This window comes from Triticum aestivum, chromosome 6A (assembly GCF_018294505.1).
Source record: "Triticum aestivum cultivar Chinese Spring chromosome 6A, IWGSC CS RefSeq v2.1, whole genome shotgun sequence".
Taxonomy (NCBI): Eukaryota; Viridiplantae; Streptophyta; class Magnoliopsida; order Poales; family Poaceae; genus Triticum; species Triticum aestivum.
The window spans coordinates 143,863,846-143,884,959 of NC_057809.1; positions in this window are offsets into that span (position 1 = coordinate 143,863,846).

Genomic DNA, 21,114 nt, shown 5'->3' on the forward strand with positions numbered 1-21,114 from the left:
ATGAACAAGGAAATATATAATAATAACCACTTTATTATTGCCTCTAGGGCATATTTCCAACAATATGGTGGATGGAATTGAATGTGTACGTGCATTGATTCACCCAATACCTTCCGATGTGGATTCCCAGCTCTTAATAGTGCGGGTTTCCTATGACCAAAGAAATAAACACATAGAAAACACCGTATTCATTCCTCCCCTTCCGAAGGGAGGGCCTAATCGTCTTGTACCAAACAAAGTGTGCTTGGAGAACTTGGACACGATAAGACCGCAAAGTGAGTTGTTATCATCACCAAAACACCAAGGCGGGAAATGCCCTAACAATCTCCCCCTTTTTGGTGGATGATGACAACCACACGATTTGCAGTGGAGGTCTAGAAAATATAGACGGGCTCCCCCTAGATGTGCGCACCATTTTGATTTGCTTTTGGAGTGCAAAATGCTCACACGAGCATGAGTGTTCCCCCTAGATTTTATAGACCAACCAATGAGTACAAATGAAATGAATGGACAATAAGCATGCATTTGTACGAGATATGAAGTAGAGAAAATATAAAGGACAACAGTAATAGACAAGCTCTACTAGCATACGCGACAAGATAAAGAAAGCTAAGATAAATCGGGGATCGCATGTCTCACACCATGCATAAAGTCTCCATACACGACAAGTTCACGGACCAACTCGAAGCCAAAAAGGTTTAACTCAAATCAAAAAACGACACACATGCAAATCCCGGGACCTAATAGAACTCTCTCCCCCATTGGCATCAGGACACCAAAAAGGAAAAAAGCGATGCTAACTCCCCAGAGCTTAGTAGTCCTCTTCTACTTCTTGAGCTTGCGTTGGTTTTTCCCTTGAAGATGAAAGGGTGATGCAGCAAAGTAGAGATAACTATTTCCCTCAGTTAGAGAACCAAGGTATCAATCCAGTAGGAGACAACGCACAAATCACCAATACCTGCACAAACAATCAAACAACTTGCACCCAACATGATAAAGGGGTTGTCAATCACTTCACGGTCACTTGCAAAAGTGAGATCTAATAGAGATAGATGAAACTAAACAAAAGATATAGTAAATATTTTTGGTATTTTTGGTTTATAGATCGGAAAGTAAAATATTGCAAAATAGTAGATCGGAAACTAATGCGATGGAAAGTAGTAGATCGGGAACTTATATGATGGAAAATAGACCCGGGGTGGCATAGGTTTCACTAGTGGCTTCTCTTAAGATAGCAAATAATACAGTGGGTGAACAAATTATTGTCGAGCAATTGATAGAAAAGTGCAAAGTGATGACGATATCTAAGGCAATGATTATGAAATATAGGCATCACGTCCGTGTCAAGTAGACTGAAACGATTCTGCATCTACTACTATTACTTCACACATCGACCGACTCCTGTCTGCATCAAGAGTATTAAGTTCATGAAGAACATAGTAACGCATTAAGTAAGATGACATGATGTAGATGAATAAACTCAAGCAATATGATGTAAACCCCATGCTTTTATCCTTGATGCCAACAATACGATACATGCCTTGCTTCCCCTACTGTCACTGGGAAAGGACACAACAAGATTGAACCCAAAGCTAAGCACTTCTCCCATTGCAAGAAATACCAATCTAGTTGGCTAAACCAAACTGATAGTTTGAAGAGAATTACAAAGATATCAAATCATGCATAAAGCATTTTAGAGAAGATTCAAATAATATTCATAGATAAGCTGATCATAAATCCACAATTCATCGGATCTCGAAAAACACACCACAAAAGAAGATTACGTCGGATAGATCTCCAAGAACATCAAGGAGAACATGGTATTGAGAATCAAAGAGAGAGAAGAAGCCATCTAGCTACTAGTTATGGACCCGTAGGTCTGAGGTAAACTACTCACGCTTCATCAAAAGGGCAATAGAGTTGCTGTAGAAGCCCTCCGTGATCGAATCCCTCTCCGGCAGGGTACCAGAAAAGGTCCCTAGATGGGATCTCACATGAACAGAAGGTTGCAGCAGTGGAAAAGTGTTTTCGTGGATGCTTCCAGTGGTTTGGGAATATATGTGAATATATAGGAGGAAGATCTAGGTCAGGGGAGTCACGGGGGACCCACAAGGCAGGGGGCGCGCCCTACCCCTTGGGCGTGCCCTCCACCCTTGTGGGCGCCTTGTGGCTATTCTGACTTGCACTCCAAGTCTATTGGGTGTCTTCTGGTCCAAGAAAAATCATCACGAAGGTTTTATTCCGTCTGGACTCCGTTTGGTATTCCTTTTCTGCGAAGCTCAAAAATAAGGAAAAAGCAGAAACTGGCACTTGGCTCTAGGTTAATAGGTTGGTCCCAAAAATAGTATAAAATAGCATATTAATGCATATAAAACATCCAAAACAGATAATATAATAGCACGGAACAATAAAAAAATTATAGATACGTCGGAGATGTATCATCCTCCTCTGTCTCCTCGGTCTCCTCTGGATCATCATCAACTATATCTCCACCGTCAGTCTCCTCGTCCTACTCCAAGATATCATCATTCATGGCGACAGAAGAGGTAGAGGTGGCAGGTGGGGCAGGGGCCTCATCACTAGTTCAAGTGATGTTCTCAAAGCACCAATGATCCACAGGGGTGATTCTCTTCTCAGTCGCACTATAAAGCAGAATGTCGAGGTGCCTCATAGTGTGAATCTGTCGGCGCCGGACGAGCTTCTCATTGAAATGAGCTTTATAAATCTTCTTCTGAATGTGAGCCTGCAGGCAAAAGGTCTTATTCACCTTGGTTGTGAGATTTGCAACCCAGGAGGGCTTGGCCCTAGACTCCAACTCAAAGTCCTCATCACTCGAGATGGCATACACATCCTCGGGATCATCAACTGGAAAGCGAGGCTCGGCATGTTTCTTATTCTTGAGCTACTTGACCTCTTGCACAGTAAGGTTGTCTGGCGATGTGAGAGGCTCTCCAGGCCTGCGAACTGCCCATACAGAGTTCAGAAAACAGATGACAAGTGGAGCATAAATGGGAACCTTCCGGCAAATGACCATGTTGTACATCTCCTCCCATAACCACTTGGTCAGATCAAAAGTAGCACTAGAGCCCACTTTGGACTTCATAGACACCAAAAGACCCACTATATAGCCATAGATCTCATCCTGACTCGCCAAGGACTCCATGCCCCCGAATATACAAGGGGGCAAGCATCACCTTACCCATGGAATTGGCACGGGCATGACGATGCATGCCACCATTCCCGGTGAGACTGGTATCATCATATCCCAGAGCATTGCAGAGAGCTCTCCAAGGCACCTGAAAGAACTCATCACAGCACATGAAAGACAAAGTACGAGTCTCATCGGTGCCGAAATGGATGGTGGCATAGAACTGATGGATAAGCTGCACATCAAAGCCAGAGTTGATCGTCATGAGCTTGACCAAGTCAAACTCCTCGCAAAGAGACAATGCCTCCCCAAAGTACTCCATGTTGTTCCTTCAATGTTCAAGGTAAATGGTCCACTACTTGGCATAACGGTTCTTGTGATGCTCAAAAAGCTCATGCACAATCCTTGCTTGCATCTCATTCATGAACTGGACGGTGGTCCACCAAGGTGCGACGCGGACCTCATAGGGATTCTGAATGCGAAACTTTTCCCAATCCAGTTGCTTCCATCTATGCATAGGCAGGGCCACACGTTGTTTGGCAGCGGCAGACTTCTCATGATGGCTGGGCTTGGTGGGAATCACCACTTCTTATTTTTCCTCTGTGTCATCCGAGTTCTTGCACCTACGGGACCTCTTCCTGGTTTCTGACGAGGAGCAGAGTGAGAACTAGAGCCACCTGCACACACACACACACACGGGAAGTGTAGAAGGGATTGTGTGCATCGATATTCTCATTGATTGTGCACTAGGAACATATATATATATGTACAAGGGGTGTGACCCGTGTCTTGTCTCCCAAGATACACGTAAGTACAGAGGGAGAGATACACTACAGGTGCGGCATACAAAACCCGGACCTACATACGTATACACATGTTCAACACCCCTCCCCGCAGTCGAAGCGGCGCCGGTGATGCAAAGACTGGACCGAAAGCCCTCGAAAGTCGAGGTAGGTAGTCCCTTCATCATAGCATCGGCGAACTGCTGATCGGTGGGCACATGCAAGACTTGAAAACGACCAAGTGAGACATGCTCCCGAACAAACTGGATGTTGAGCTCAATATGCTTCGTCCGGCGATGGTGAATAGGGTTGGCAGCGAGGTAGACCGCGGAGATGTTTTCGTAGTAGACAAGCATGGCCTTGGGAACCTCACATAGCAACTCTCGAAGGAGCTATCATAGACAGGAGCACTCCACAACGGTGTTGGCCACAACCCGCTACTTGGCCTCGACGCTCGATCGTGAGACCGTGGGTTGTCGTTTAGATGACCACAAAATCAGAGAGGGCCCGAGGTAGACACAGTAGCCTGAAGTGGAGTGCCGAGTGTCGGGACACCCAGCCTAGTCGGCGTCGGAGTAGGCGACGAGGCTGGTGTCGGGGGATGCCGTCAGGGTGAGACCCATGGTCGTGGTGCCACGTATGCACCGAAGGATACGTTTCACCAGAGCCCAGTGGGTGTCACGAGGGGCATGCATGTGGAGGCACACCTACTAGACAACATATTGAATATCCATCTGCGTCAGTGTGAGGTACTGAAGAGCACTGATGATGGAGCAGTAGGGAGCATCGGACGCCGGAGAGCCCTCGATGGAAGACACCTTAGCCTTCGTGTCGATAATGCATGGAAGCAGGCTTGTAGTTAAGCATGTCGGCTCGCTCCAGAAGCTCGTAGGCGTACTTCTGCTGATGCATAAAGAAGCTAGTAGCACGACAAACGACCTCGATGCCGATGAAGTAGTGAAGAGCCCCCAAGTCCTTGAGGGCGAACCCGGCCGAGGCAAGCGGTGATCTGCTGAAGTAGTGCTGGCGAGGGCGCAATCAAGATGATGTCGTCGACGTACTGGAGAAGGTACGCGGTAGCGGCGCCCTGGTGATAAATGTTGGGAAATGTAGCATGTAATTTCAAAAAAAAATCCTACGCCCACACAAGATCTATCTAGGAGATGCATAACAACAAGAGGGGGAGAGCATCTTCGTACCCTTGAAGATCGCAAAGCGGAAGCATTTATCAACGCAGTTGATGTAGTTGTACACCTTCACGATCCGTCCCGATCAAGTACCAAATATACAACACCTCCGTGTTCAACACACATTCAGCTCGATGACGTCCTCACCTTCTTGATCCAGCAAGACGGGCGAAGTAGTAGATGAGTTCCGGCAGCACGACGGTGTCATGACGGTTGGTAGTGAAGAACAATCTCCGCAGGGCTTCGCCGAGCACTACAGAAACTAGATGGAGGATAAACTATAGGGGATGGGGTTGCCGGCACACGGCTTGGTGAATCTTGATCTGTCTTGGGTGCTAGACCTGCCCCTCTATTTATATGTTGAGCCTTGGGATCGAAACTTCGAGTAAAAGCATCTTCAAAGTCGGTTTTGCCCGAAAGGTAAGAGTCCTTCTCGGACTCCAGGGCTAGACACCAGGGTTCCTGGTGTCTACCCCCTAGACTCTAGGGTTCCTGGCGTCTAGCCTCTGGTCTCCGCAAAACTTCCTTTTGCACATTCCAAAAGCCTCGTGGGCTTTCCCCTTTGGCCCAAATAAAGTGTTCTCGTACCCAAACATTTCGAGAAACATCTGAACCCCTTTCGGAGATCAAACACTACTATCCCATATATCAATCTTTACCTCCGAACCATTCTGGAGCTCCTCGTCATGTCCCTGATCTCATCCAGGAATCCGAAAAACATTCGGTCACCAACATACATAACTCATAACTATATCATTAATGAACGTTAAGCGTGCGGACCCTATGGGTTCGAGAACTATGTAGACATGACCGAGACACCTCTCCGCAGAATAACCAATAGAGGAACCTGGATGCCCATATTGGCTCCTACATATTCTATGAAGATCTTTATCAGTCGAACCTTTATGGCCACATACATAATTGCCTTTGTCCATCGGTATGTTACTTGCCTGAGATTGGATCATCGGTATCTTCATACCTAGTTCAATCTCATTACCATCAAGTCTCTTTACTCGTTCCCTAATACATCACCTTGTGACTAACTCATTAGTCATTCTGCTTGCAAGGCTTCTTATGATGTGCATTACCGAGAAGCCCAGAGATACCTCTCTGATACTCGGAGTGACAAATACTAATCTCGATCTATGCCAACCCAACAAACACCTTCAGAGATACCTGTAGAGCATCTTTATAATCACCCAATTACGTTGTGACGTTTGATAACACACAAGGTATTCCTCCGATATCCGGGAGTTGCATAATCTCATAGTCAAAGGAATTTGTATATGACATGAAGAAAGCAATAGCAATAAAACTGAACGATCAATATGCTAAGCTAACGGATGGGTCTTGTCCATCACATCATTCTCCTAATGATGTGATCACGTTCATCAAATGACAACTCATGTACATGGTTAGGAAACTTAACCATCTTTGATTAACGAGCTAGTCTAGTAGAGGCTCACTAGGGACACGGTATTTTGTCTATGTATCCACACATGTATCAAGTTTCTGGTTAATACAATTATAGCATGAATAATAAGCATTCATCATGATATAAGGAAATATAAAATAACAACTTTATTATTGCCTTCAGGGCATATTTCCTTCAGTCTCCCAATTCCACTAGAGTCAATAATATAGTTCACATCGCCATGTGATTTAACACCAATAGTTCACATATTTATGTGATTAACACCCATAGTTCACATCGCCATGTGACCAACACCCAAAGGGTTTACTAGAGTCAATAATCTAGTTTACATCGCTATGTGATTAACACCCAAAGAGTATTAAGGTGTGATCATGTTCTGCTTGTGGGAGAAGTTTAGTCAATGGGTCTGCCACATTCAGATCCGTATGTATTTTGCAAATTTCTATTTCTACAATGCTATGCATGGAGCTACTCTAGCTAATTGCTCCCACGTTCAATATGTATCTAGATTTAGACTTAGAGTCATCTAGATCAGTGTCAAAGCTTGCATCGACGTAGCTCTTTACGACGAACTCTTTATCACCTCCATAATCGAGAAACATTTCCTTATTCCTCTTAGGTAACTAAGGATAATCTCGACCACTATCTAGTGATCTACTCCTGGATCACTATTGTGCCCCCTTGCCAAACTCATGGTAAGGTACACAATAGGTCCGGTATACAGCATGGCATACTTTATAGAACCTATGGCTGAGGCATAGGGAATGAGTTCCATTCTCTCTCTATCTTCTATCGTGGCCGGGCTTTGAGTCTTACTCAACTTCACACCTTGCAACACAAGCAAGAACCCTTTCTTCGACTGATCCATTTTGAACTTCTTCAAAATATTGTCAAGGTATTGATACGTCTCCACCGTATCTATAATTTTTTATTGTTCCATGCTATTATATTATCTATCTTGGATGTCTTATTTACATTTATATGCTATTTTATATGATTTTTGGGACTAACCTATTAATCTAGAGCCCAGTGCTAGCTTCTGTTCTTTCCTTGTTTTTGAGTTTTTCAGAAAAGGAATATCAAACAGAGTCCAATTGACCTGAAAATTTACGGAGATTATTTTTGGAAACTATAAAATATACTAGAACGAAAAGATATCGGAGAAGAGCCACGAGGCATTTGATGTCTACTACACAGCCTTCTTCTTGTAGATGTTGTTGGGCCTCCAAGTGCAGAGGTTTGTAGGACAGTAGCAAATTTCCCTCAAGTGGATGACCTAAGGTTTATCAATCCGTAGGAGGCATAGGATGAAGATGGTCTCTCTCAAGCAACCCTGCAACCAAATAACAAAGATTCTCTTGTGTCCCCAACACACCCAATACAATGGTAAATTGTATAGGTGCACTAGTTCGGCGAAGAGATGGTGATACAAGTGCAATATGTATAGTAGATAAAGGTATTTGTAATATGAAATTATAAAAACAGCAAGGTAACTAATGGTAAAAGTGAGCGTAAACGGTATTGCAATGCGTTGAAACAAGGCCTAGGGTTCATACTTTCGCTAGTGTAACTTCCCTCAACAATAATAACATAATTGGATCACATAACTATCCCTCAACATGCAACAAAGAGTCACTCCAAAGTCACTAATAGCGGAGAACAAACTAAGAGATTATGGTAGGGTACGAAACCACCTCAAAGTTATTCTTTCCAATCAATCCGTTGGGCTATTCCTATAAGTGTCACAAATAGCCCTAGAGTTCGTACTAGAATAACACCTTAAGACACAAATCAACCAAAACCCTAATGTCACCTAGATACTCCAATGTCACCTCAAGTATCCGTGGGTATGATTATACGATATGCATTACACAATCTCAGATTCATCTATTCAACCAACACAAAGGACCTCAAAGAGTGCCCCAAAGTTCTACCGGAGATTCACGATGAAAACGTGTGCCAACCCCTATGCATAGGTTCATGGGCGGAACCCGCAAGTTGATCACCAAAACATACATCAAGTGAATCATGTGGTATCCCATTGTCACCACAAATACGCACGACAAGACATACATCAAGTGTTCTCAAATCTTTAAAGACTCAATCCGATAAGATAACTTTAAAGGGGAAACTCAATTCATTACAAGAGAGTAGATGGGGAGGAGAAACATAAGATCCAACTATAATAGCAAAGCTCGCGATACATCAAGATCATGCCAAATCAAGAACACGAGAGAGAGATCAAACACATAGCTACTGGTACATACCCTCAGCCCCGAGGGAGTACTACTCCCTCCTCGTCATGGAGAGCACCGGGATGATGAAGATGGCCACCGGAGAGGGATTGCCCCCTCCGGCAGGGTGCCGGAATGGGTCTAGATTGGCTTTTGGTGGCTACGGAGGCTTCTGGCGGCGGAACTCCCGATCTATTGTGCTTCCTTATGTTTTTAGGGTATATGGAAATATGTAGGAGGAAGAAGTACGTCAGGGGGCCACGAGGGGCACACGAGGGTGGAGGGCGCGCCCAGGGGGTGGGCGCGCCCCCTGCCTCGTGGCCTCCTCGCAGATCCCCCGACGTGCACTCCAAGTCTTCTGGGCTTCTTTCCTTCCAAAAATGAGTTCCATGAACTTTCAGGTCAATTGGACTCCGTTTGATTTTCATGTTCTTCGAAACCCTAAAGCAGGGTAAAAATAGAAACTGGCACTGGGCTCTGGGTTAATAGGTTAGTCCCCAAAATGATATAAAAGTGTATAATAAACTCCATAAACATTCAAAACAGTAGATAATATAGCATGGAGCAATCAAAAATTATAGATACGTTGGAGACGTATCAGCATCCCCAAGCTTAATTCCTGCTCGTCCTCGAGTAGGTAAATGATAAAAATAGAATTTTTGATGCGGAGTGCTACTTGGCATAATTTCAATGTGATTCTTCTTAATTGTGGTATGAATATTCAGATCCATAAGATTCAAGACAAAAGTTCATATTGACATAAAAATAATAATACTTCAAGCATACTAACTAAGCAATTATGTCTTCTCAAAATAACATGGCCAAAGAAAGCTATCCCTACAAAATCATATAGTCTGGCTATGTTGTATCTTCACCACACAAAATATTTAAATCATGCACAACCCCGATGACAAGCCAAGCAATTGTTTCATACTTTTGATGTTCTCAAACTTTTTCAATCTTCACGCAATACATGAGCGTGAGCCACGGACATAGCACTATAGGTGGAATAGAATGGTGGTTGTGGAGAAGACAAAAAGGGAGAAGATAGTCTCACATCGACTAGGCGTATCAACGGCTATGGAGATGCCCATCAATAGATATCAATGTGAGTGAGTAGGGATTGCCATGCAACGGATGCACTAGAGCTATAAATGTATGAAACCTCAACAAAAGAAACTAGTGGGTGTGCATCCAACTCGCTTGCTCACTAAGACCTAGGGCATTTTGAGGAAGCCCATCATTGGAATATACAAGCCAAGTTCTATAATGAAAGATTCCCACTAGTATATGAAAGTGACAACATAGGAGACTCTCTATCATGAAGATCATGGTACTACTTTGAAGCACAAGTGTGGTAAAAGGATAGTAGCATTGTCCCTTCTCTCTTTTTCTCTCATTTTTTTATTTTTTTATTCGGGCCTTTTCTCTTTTTTATGGCCTCTTTTCTTTCTTTTTTTATTTGGGCTTCTTTGGCCTCTTTTATTTATTTTTTGTCCGGAGTCTCATCCCGACTTATGGGGGAATCATAGTCTCCATCATCCTTTCCTCACTGGGACAATGCTCTAATAATGATGATCATCACACTTTTATTTACTTACAACTTGATACTTAGAACAAGATATGACTCTATATGAATGTCTTCGGCGGTGTACCGGGATGTGCAATGACTCATGAGTGACATGTATGAAAGAATTATGAATGGTGGCTTTGCCACAAATACGATGTCAACAACATGATCATGCTAAGCAATATGGCAATGATGGAGTGTGTCATAATAAACGGAACGGTGGAAAGTTGCATGGCAATATATCTCGGAATGGCTATGGAAATGCCATAATAGGTAGGTATGGTGGCTGTTTTGAGGAAGGTAAATGGTGGGTTTATGGTACCGGCGAAAGGTGCGCGGTACTAGAGAGGCTAGCAAGGGTGGAAGGGTGAGAGTGCGTATAATCCATGGACTCAACATTAGTCATAAAGAACTCATATACTGTAACGCCCTCGATGCGGCTATATCTCCCACGTGTCGAAGCACGACTTAGAGGCATAACTGCATTGAAAGCAATGTCGCAAGTGAGGTAATCTTCACACAACCCATATAATACATAAGGAAAAGAGATACATAGTTGTCTTACAATCGCCACTTCACACAATTACAAGAATAAAGCATTACAACATCCAAATACAAACAAGGTCCGACTACGGAACCAGAATAAAAGAAGAACCCCAAAAGCGACACGGTCCCCGATCGACCCAACTGGGCTCCACTACTGATCAACTAGAACGAAACAACACCAAAGACAAGATCTTCATTGAGCTCCTCCTGAGCTTGGTTGCGTCATCTGCACGGTCTCATCGGCACCTGCAAGATGGTTTTGGAAGTATCTGTGAGTCATGGGGACTCAGCAATCTCGCACCCTCGCGATCAAGACTATTTAAGCTTATGGGTAAGGTAAAGGTATGAGGTGGAGCTGCAGCAAGCGACTAGCATATATGGTGGCTAACATACACAAATGAGAGCGAGAAGAGAAGGCAAAGCACGGTCGAACAACTATGATCAAGAAGTGATCCTAGAACAACCTACGTCAAGCATAACTCCAACACTGTGTTCACTTCCCAGACTCCGCCGAGAAGATACCATCACGGTAACACACGCAGTTGATGCATTTTAATTAAGGTCGACTTCAGGTTTTCTACAACCGGACGTTAACAAATTCCCATTTGCCCATAACCGTGGGCACGGCTTTCGAAAGTTGAAAACCCTGCAGGGGAGTCCCAACTTAGCCCATGACAAGCTCTCACGGTCAATGAAGGATATACCTTCTCCCGAGACATTCCGATCAGACTCGGTATCCCGGTTCTACAAGACAACTTCGACAAGTTAAAACAAATCCAGCAACACCGCCCGAATGTGCCGACAAATCCCGATAGGAGCTGCACATATCTTGTTCTCAAGGCACACTCAGATTGTCTAAACTTCCGGTAGGCCAGCCCAGAGTTGCCCCTGGTGGCTACCAGCGGCTGACAGGTTGGACCAACACTCAGAGGAGCACTGACCCGGGGGGTTAAATAAAGATGACCCTTGAGTCCGTGGAACCCAAGGGAAAAAGGCTAGGTGGCGAATGGTAAAACCAATGCTGGGCATTGTTGGAGGAGTTTTATCCAAGGCGAACTGTCAAGGGGTTCCCATAATAGCCCAACTACGTAAGGAACGCAAAATCCGGGAACATAACACCGATATGACGGAAACTAGGGCGGCAAGAGTGGAACAAAACACCAGGCATAAGGCCGAGCCTTCCACCCTTTACCAAGTATATAGATGCATTAATTAAATAAGAAATAATGTGATATCCCAACAAGTAAACATGTTCCAACAAGGAACAACATCTCCATGTTCCAACAAGGAACAAACTTCAATCTTCACCTGCAACTAACAATGCTATAAGAGGGGCTGAGCAAAGCGGTAACATAGCCAAACAACGCTTTGCTAGGACAAGGTGGGTTAGAGGCTTGGTTCACAATATGGGAGGCATGATAAGCAAGTGGTAGGTATCGCAGCATAGGCATAGCAAAAGAGCGAGCAACTAGCAAGCAAAGATAGAAGTGATTTCGAGGGTATGGTCATCTTGCCTGAAATCCCGCAAGGAAGGAGAACGAGTCCATGAGGAAGACAAACGGACGTAGTCGAACGAATCCTCACAACACGACGTTATTGGAACCAACCCGAAGAAGCAACACCGGAAAGAAGCAAACAATCATGGTAAACAACCATCACATAATCATGTCATGATGCACAAGCAAGATGCATGTCCAGTTTAATGAAGCATGGCATGGCAAAGTGCAACAAACAACCCTACAAATTAAGTGGAGCTCAATATGCAACAAGTTGCATATTGACAAAACACCACGTGACTTATTTAGTTCGATCTCGTTTAGGTACCCAACAATATTAAATGTTTATAAGCATGGCAAGAGGTGGAGCATAAGTAAACTAAACATTTAGGCAAGTTTAAATGAGGCCAGAACAACAAGCAACGATTCCGGAAACTCCTCATGTGCATATATTAGGTTAGTTCCTGTTCTGTCCTAAACCATATTTTAGAGTTGTTTAACATGCAAAGCAATGTCACCATGATAAACTAGGCAAAATTCTACCCCATTTACATATAAAGTTTGTTAAAAACCGAGTTACGATTATTTAGTTATGAATTAAATCATTTTAACAAGTTATTTAAGAAAATTTAAACAAACATCATTTTAAACATGTCAAACAGGATTGAAAGTTGGATATTATTAAACTAGACAAGATTCTAAGCATTTTTCATATATTAAGTTTTTACATGTGATGCTTAGTTTGTGAGTTAAAATATGCATGAAGTTCAAGGGTGTTTTCTGTAAATTGGCGTTCACAGGAAAAAAAGGCAAAATTCACAGCGCATGGAAAAAAATACATGGGCCGAATCTGGAGCAGATTTGGCCAACAGAAAAAAACTAAGGAGCCGCTGGGGGGGCAGCTCACCCCTTGGGCTTCGGCCCGATCGCTAGAGAGGCCAAGGCAGGCCGCAGAGGGGTGCTGGCGCGCTGGGCCTTGCGCGGCTGAGGAGAGCTGGTGCTGGGCCGGCCTTGCTGGAGGAGGCAGCGGGCGTTGGGGCAGCCCGGTTCGATGCAGAGGAGGCGGCTGGACTCGTAGCGGATGCCGCGGCCTGGGACTCCGACGAAGAGCAGCATGACGGGGAGGTGGCCTGAGGAGGCTGGCCGAGGACCCTTGGGCAGGGAAGCAGCAGCGGCAACAGGGGCTTGGACGGGGATGGATCCGCGATGGGGAACTTGGTGACAACAGAACTTGTGCAGACGCGGCGAGGGCTCCGGGAAGATGGGGGCGACTGGAATGGATGGAGGCGGCACAGGCCGACCGGATTCAGTCCAGGGAGGTGTGTGGTGGCGCAGGGCTTGAGGAGGCCGTCGGCCACGGAGTCAGGTGGAGCTCCTGTGAAGATGAGAGAGAGAGATCATGACAGAATGAGAGAAAAGGGAGACATGAAAAGGAGAGGAGGAGGGCGATGGGGCCTGGCAGGGGTGGTCTCCCGCGAGGCCGACCAACGACGAGGGGCTCGATCGGGAGCTCCTCTCCTGTTTTAGATCGAGAAGGCTGGGCTGTTGCTCACTGGAGCTCTCCGGCGGTTGCGTGCTCGGGGACGGGAGGACACAGGAGGCAGGGAAGCTGCGGATGGATCGATCTGGCTGGATTTTTGGATCGGGCATCTGGCTGTGGTAGCTGGGGAACGAGGGGAGTTTCTGATTGGGGATTTTGGATCGAGGGGGAGATCCCGAGGGGAAAGCGAGAGAGTGGCGGTGGAAAGGAGGAAAAGATGGGACATCTCTCTTAGTTTTTAGGGTTGTACATTATATATACAGTAGATGGGATAGAAGGACCCTCCGATCGTAATCGGGCGGTCGAGAATAAATAGTCTAGGGAGCCCATATAAGAAAATGGAGACACTTTGTAGATGTTTGGGGATGATCCGGACACAACGGTGGCGACAGTCCGGGTCTGGTTCGGGACAATTTTCGGACGCGCGCGCAAGGAGTGTCGCGGGCTGACGAGAGAGGTCGGGTTGGACCTGGCGGTAGGTAGTGAGCTGTGTAGACGGTCTCGAGCTGAGAGAAGAGAAGAGAGGGAGGCCCAGCGTCTGTTTCCGGAGACCGAAAACGTCCGACATTTGTCTGGCTATAATGCCGCTATAGTTTAACGGTTGGGCTATCAAGCGAACTCTGAATGCGATGAAACTTGACAGGCGGTCTATCTACACTATAATAAGACCGCACGCCAACTTTCAACCCATTCCGAGAACATTTTCTAGCCACTTATAAAATACTATTTCGGACAGGCCGCGGGCGCGTGCAAGTGTGTCTGGGCTCGGAACGGACAACAGAGAGAAACTAAGGGAATCCGGACGGATGCAAGTCTTAAAACATGATGATTCAATGCACATGATGACATGACAGGATGCAACACGCAAGCGAATGACATGGCAATGACAGCGAATAACTGGAGGACACCTCGCACATCGGTCTCGGGGCGTTACATATACTTATTGCAAAAATCTACAAGTTATCAAAGCAAAGTATTACGCGCACGCTCCTAAGGGGATAGATTGGTAGGAAAAGACCATCGCTCGTCCCCGACCACCACTCATAAGGAAGACAATCAATAAATAAATCATGCTCCGACTTCATCACATAATGGTTCACCATATGTGCATGCTACGGGAATCACAAACTTCAACACAAGTATTTATCAAATTCATAACCACTCAACTAGCATGACTCTAATATCACCATCTCCATATCTCAAAACAATTATCAAGTATCAAACTTCTCATAGTATTCAACACACTCATAAGAGAATTTTATTATTCTTGAATACCTAGCATATTAGGATTTTAAGCAAATTACCATGCTATTTAAGACTCTCAAAATAATATAAGTGAAGCATGAGAGTTCATCTATTTCTTCAAAATAAAACTACCACCATGCTCTAAAAGATATAAGTGAAGCACTAGAGCAAATGACAAACTACTCCGAAAGATTTAAGTGAAGATCAATGAGTAGTCGAATAATTATGCAACAATGTGAAGACTCTCTAACATTTAATAATTTCATATCTTGGTATTCTATTCAAACAGCAAGCAAAACAAAATAAAATGACATCTAAGAATAGCAAACATCATGTGAAGAAGCAAAAACTTAGGATCAACCGAAACTAACCGATAGTTGTTGAAGAAGAAAGGTGGGATGCCAACCGGGGCATCCCCAAGCTTAGACGCTTGAGACTTCTTGAAATATTATCTTGGGGTGCCTTTCGCATCCCAAAGCTTGAGCTTTTGTGTCTCCTTAATTCCTCTCATATCACGGTCTCCCTAAATCTCAAAAGCTTCATCACACAAAACTCAACAAGGACTCGTGAGATAAGTTAGTGTAAACCATTGCAAAAACCTTATCACACTCTACTGTAGCAAATCACTAAAATTATTATCAAACATTGAATACTAAATGCCTCTGCATATTTAATAGTCCTATCCTCAAATAGAATCATTAAAGAAACAAACATATGCAAACAATGCAAACATAACAGCAAACTGCCTAAACAGGATAGTGTGTAAAGAATGCTGCAACATCCATACTTCCCTAGATCCAAAAATTATTAAAGAAAATTTACACTGTAGTAAATTTATCAGATCTTAATATGCAAAAGTTTTCAACATTTTATCACATTCTGACTTTTGTAGGGAATTATTGCAACAGCGGTAAACTTTCTGTTTTCAAGCAGCAACATGTATACTTGTAACATAGGCATAGTAAAGGCTACCAATGCCACTTTTATTGAAATAAAAGATGCAAAACATTATTCTAAATAACAGCAAGAAAATCCTAACAAAATAAATTGACACTCCAAGCAAAACACATATCATGTGGCGAATAAAAATATAGCTCCAAGTAAAGTTACCGATGAACGAAGACGAAAGAGGGGATGCCTTCCGGGACATCCCCAAGCTTAGGCTCTTGGTTGTCCTTGAATATTACCTTGGGGTGCCTTGGGCATACCCAAGCTTAGGCTCTTGCCACTCCTTATTCCATAGTCCATCGAATCTTTACCCAAAACTTGAAAACTTCACAACACAAAACTTAAAGTAGAAAACTCGTGAGCTCCGTTAGTATAAGAAAATAAATCACCACTTCAAGGTACTGTAATGAACTCATTCTTTATTTATTTTGGTGTTAAACCTACTGTATTCCAACTTCTCTATGGTTCATACCCTCCGATACTACTCATAGATTCATCGAAATAAGCAAACAACACATAGAAAACAGAATTTGTCAAAAACAGAACAGTCTGTAGTAATATGGATCAAACGTATACTTCTGGAACTCATAAAATTCTAAAATAAATTTCTGGACCTGAGTAATTTATCTATTAATCATCTGCAAAAATAATTAACTAAATATCACTTTCAAAATAAAAATGGCAGCAATTCTCGTCAGTGCTAAAGTTTCTATTTTTTACAGCATGATCAACAAGACTTTCCCCAAGTCTTCCCAAAGGGTCTACTTGGTACAAACACTAATTAAAAGCATAAAACCACATCTAAACAGAAGCTAGATGAATTATTTATTACTAAACGGAAACAAAAAGTAATAAACAAAAATAAAGTTGGGTTGCCTCCCAACAAGCGCTGTCGTTTAATGCCCCTAGCTAGGCATGGTGATTTCAACGATGCTCACATAAAAGATAAGAATTGAAATGTAAAGAGAGCATCATGAAGAATATGACTAGAACATTTAAGTCTAACCCACTTCCTATGCATAAGGATTTTGTGAGCAAACAACTTGTGGGAACAAGAATCAACTAGCATAGGAGGGAAAAACAAGCATAACTTCAAAACTTTAAGCACATAGAGAGGAAACTTGATATTATTGCAATTCCTACAAGCATATATTCCTCCCTCATAATAATTTTCAGTAGAATAATGAATGAATTCAACAATATAACTATCACATAAAGCATTCTTTTCATGGTCTACAAGCATAGAAATTTTATTACTCTCCACATAAGCAAATTTCTTCTCATGAATAGTAGTGGGAGCAAGCTCAACAAAATAATTATCATGTGAGGCATAATCCAATTGAAAACTAAAATCATGATGACAAGTTTCATGGTTATCATTATTCTTTATATCATACATGTCATCACAATAATCATCATAGATAGCAACTTTGTTCTCATAATCAATTGGAACCTCTTCCGAAATAGTGGATTCATCACTAAATAAAGTCATGACCTCTCCAAATCCACTTTTATCAATATAATCATCATAAATAGTAGGCATGCTTTCATCATAATAAATTTGCTCATCAAAACTTGGGGGACAAAAAATATCATCTTCATCAAACATAGCTTCCCCAAGCCTGTGGCTTTGCATATCATTAGCATCATGGATATTCAAGGAATTCATATTGCAATCATGCTCATCATTCAAATATTTAGTGCTAAACATTTTAATGCATTCTTCTTCTAACACTTTGGCACAATTTTCCTTTCCATCATACTTACGAAAGATATTAAAAAGGTGAAGCGTATGAGACAAACTTAATTCCATTTTTTTTATTTTCTTTTATAAACTAAACTAGTGATAAAACAAGAAACTAAAAGACTCGATTGCAAGATCTAAAGATATACCTTCAAGCGCTAACCTCCCTGGCAACGGCGCCAGAAAAGAGCTTGATGTCTAATACACAACCTTCTTCTTGTAGACATTGTTGGGCCTCCAAGTGCAGAGGTTTGTAGGACAGTAGCAAATTTCCCTCAAGTGGATGACCTAAGGTTTATCAATCCGTAGGAGGCGTAGGATGAAGATGGTCTCTCTCAAGCAACCCTGCAACCAAATAACAAAGAGTCTCTTGTGTCCCCAACACACCCAATACAATGGTAAATTGTATAGGTGCACTAGTTCAGCGAAGAGATGGTGATACAAGTGCAATACGGATAGTAGATAAAGGTATTTGTAATATGAAATTATAAAAAAGCAAGGTAACTAATGGTAAAAGTGAGCGTAAACGGTATTGCAATGCGTCGAAACAAGGCCTAGGGTTCATATTTTCGCTAGTGTAAGTTCCCTCAACAATAATAACATAATTGGATCACATAACTATCCCTCAACATGCAACAAAGAGTCACTCCAAAGTCACTAATAGCGGAGAACAAACGAAGAGATTATGGTAGGGTACGAAACCACCTCAAAGTTATTCTTTCCAATCAATCTGTTGGGCTATTCCTATAAGTGTCACAAACAGCCCTAGAGTTCGTACTAGAATAACACCTTAAGACACAAATCAACCAAAACCCTAATGTCACCTAGATACTCCAATGTCACCTCAAGTATCCGTGGGTATGATTATATGATATGCATCACACAATCTCAGATTCATCTATTCAACCAACACAAAGGACCTCAAAGAGTGCCCCAAAGTTCTACCGGAGAATCACGACGAAAACATGTGCCAACCCCTATGCATAGGTTCATGGGCAGAACCCGCAAGTTGATCACCGAAACATACATCAAGTGAATCACGTGGTATCCCATTGTCACCACAGATACGCACGGCAAGACATACATCAAGTGTTCTCAAATCTTTAAAGACTCAATCTGATAAGATAACTTCAAAGGGGAAACTTAATTCGTTACAAGAGAGTAGAGGGGGAGGAGAAACATAATACCCAACTATAATAGCAAAGCTCGCGATACATCAAGATCGTGCCAAATCAAGAACACGAGAGAGAGAGAGAGATCAAACACATAGCTACTGGTACATACCCTCAGCCCCGAGGGAGAACTAGTCCCTCCTCATAATGGAAAGCACCGAGATGATGAACATGGCCACCGGAGAGGGATTGCCCCCTCCGGCAGGGTGCCGGAACGGGTCTAGATTGGCTTTTGGTGGCTACGGAGGCTTCTGGCGGTGGAACTCCCGATCTATTGTGCTCCCTGATGTTTTTAGGGTATATGGAGATATATAGGTGGAAGAAGTATGTCAGGGGGGCCACGAGGGGCCCACGAGGGTGGAGGGCGCGCCGAGGGGGGTGGGCGTGCCCCCCTGCCCCGTGGCCTCCTCGCAGATCCCCCGACGTGCACTCCAAGTCTTCTAGGCTTCTTTCCTTCCAAAAATGTGTTCCGTGAAGTTTCAGGTCAATTGGACTTCGTTTGATTTTCCGTTTCTTCGAAACCCTAAAACAAGGTAAAAACAGAAACTGGCACTAGGCTCTGGGTTAATAGGTTAGTCCCAAAAATGATATAAAAGTGTATAATAAAGCCCATAAACATTCAAAACAGTAGATAATATAGCATGGAGCAATCAAAAATTATAGATACGTTGGAGACGTATCAGCATTCACAAGGGTGGAGGGTGCCCCCACCCCCTAGGGCGCGCCCTCTGTCCTTGTCGTCGCCTCATGGGCCCCTTGACTTGTCCCAGACGCCAACACCTCTAATAAATCCCAAAACCCCCCATAACAGAACCTAGATCGGGAGTTCCGCCGCCATAAGCCTCTGTAGCCACCAAAAACCAATCGGGACCTTGTTCCGGCACCCTGCCGGAGGGGGTAATCATCACTTCTGGCCATCTTCATCATCCCGGCACTGTCCATGACGAGGAGGGAGTAGTTCACCCTCAGGGGCTGAGGGTATGTACCAGTAGCTATGTGTTTGATCTCTCTCTCTCTCTCATGTTCTTGATTTGGGGGATCCTGATGTACCGCAAGCTTTGCTATTATACTTAGATCCTATGATGTTTCTCCCCCTCTACCTTCTTGTAATAGATTGATTTTTCCTTTTGAAGTTATCTTATCGGATTGAGTCTTTAAGGATTTGAGAACACTTGATGTATGTCTTGCATGTGCTTATCTGTGGTGACAATGGGATATTCACATGATCCACTTGATGTATGTTTTGGTGATCAACTTGCGGGTTCTCTGACCTTGTGAACTTATGCATAGGGGTTGGCACATGTTTTCGTCTTGACTCTCCAGTAGAAACTTTGGGACACTCTTTGAAGTTCTTTGTGTTGGTTCGAATAGATGAATCTGAGATTGTGTGATGCATATCGTATAATCAAACCCGCAGATACTTGTGGTGACATTGGAGTATCTAGGTGACATTAGGGTTTTTGGTTGATGTGTGTCTTAAGGTGTTATTTTAGTACGAACTCTAGGGTTGTTTGTGACACTTATAGGAACAACCCAATAGATCGATCAGAAAGAATAATTTTGAGGTGGTTTCGTACCCTACAATAATTTCTTCATTTATTCTCCACTCGTGCGCGTCGGTCCTAAACAAACAGTTTTTAACCCCTTTTCGCGACGGGATTTGGAACCGTCGCCAAGTGAGTGTGTGTGATAGGGTGTCCTTCCCACACGACCCAGAAATCGTCGGGGATAGGCCCTCCTGGGTCCCAGGCTGGGGCCGTGTGCGATCGGGTGAGGCATCGAAACCCAATCATTTCCGTAGGTATGTACATCCCACACGGTAATCCGAGAAAATCATTTCCGTAGGTATGTACATCCCACACGTTGAATCCCAGAAAACCATTTCCGTTCGTATGTATATCACACACAGTCAATCCAAGGAACACGTTTATGCTCTTATGTACATCCCACACAGTCAATCTAGGGAAAATGTTTCCGTCGGATGTACATCCCACACGGTTTTATGTATACACTAGTGTGTGAAAGGTGTAACTATCACACACGGTCTGCCTTGGTTAACTGTTTGCT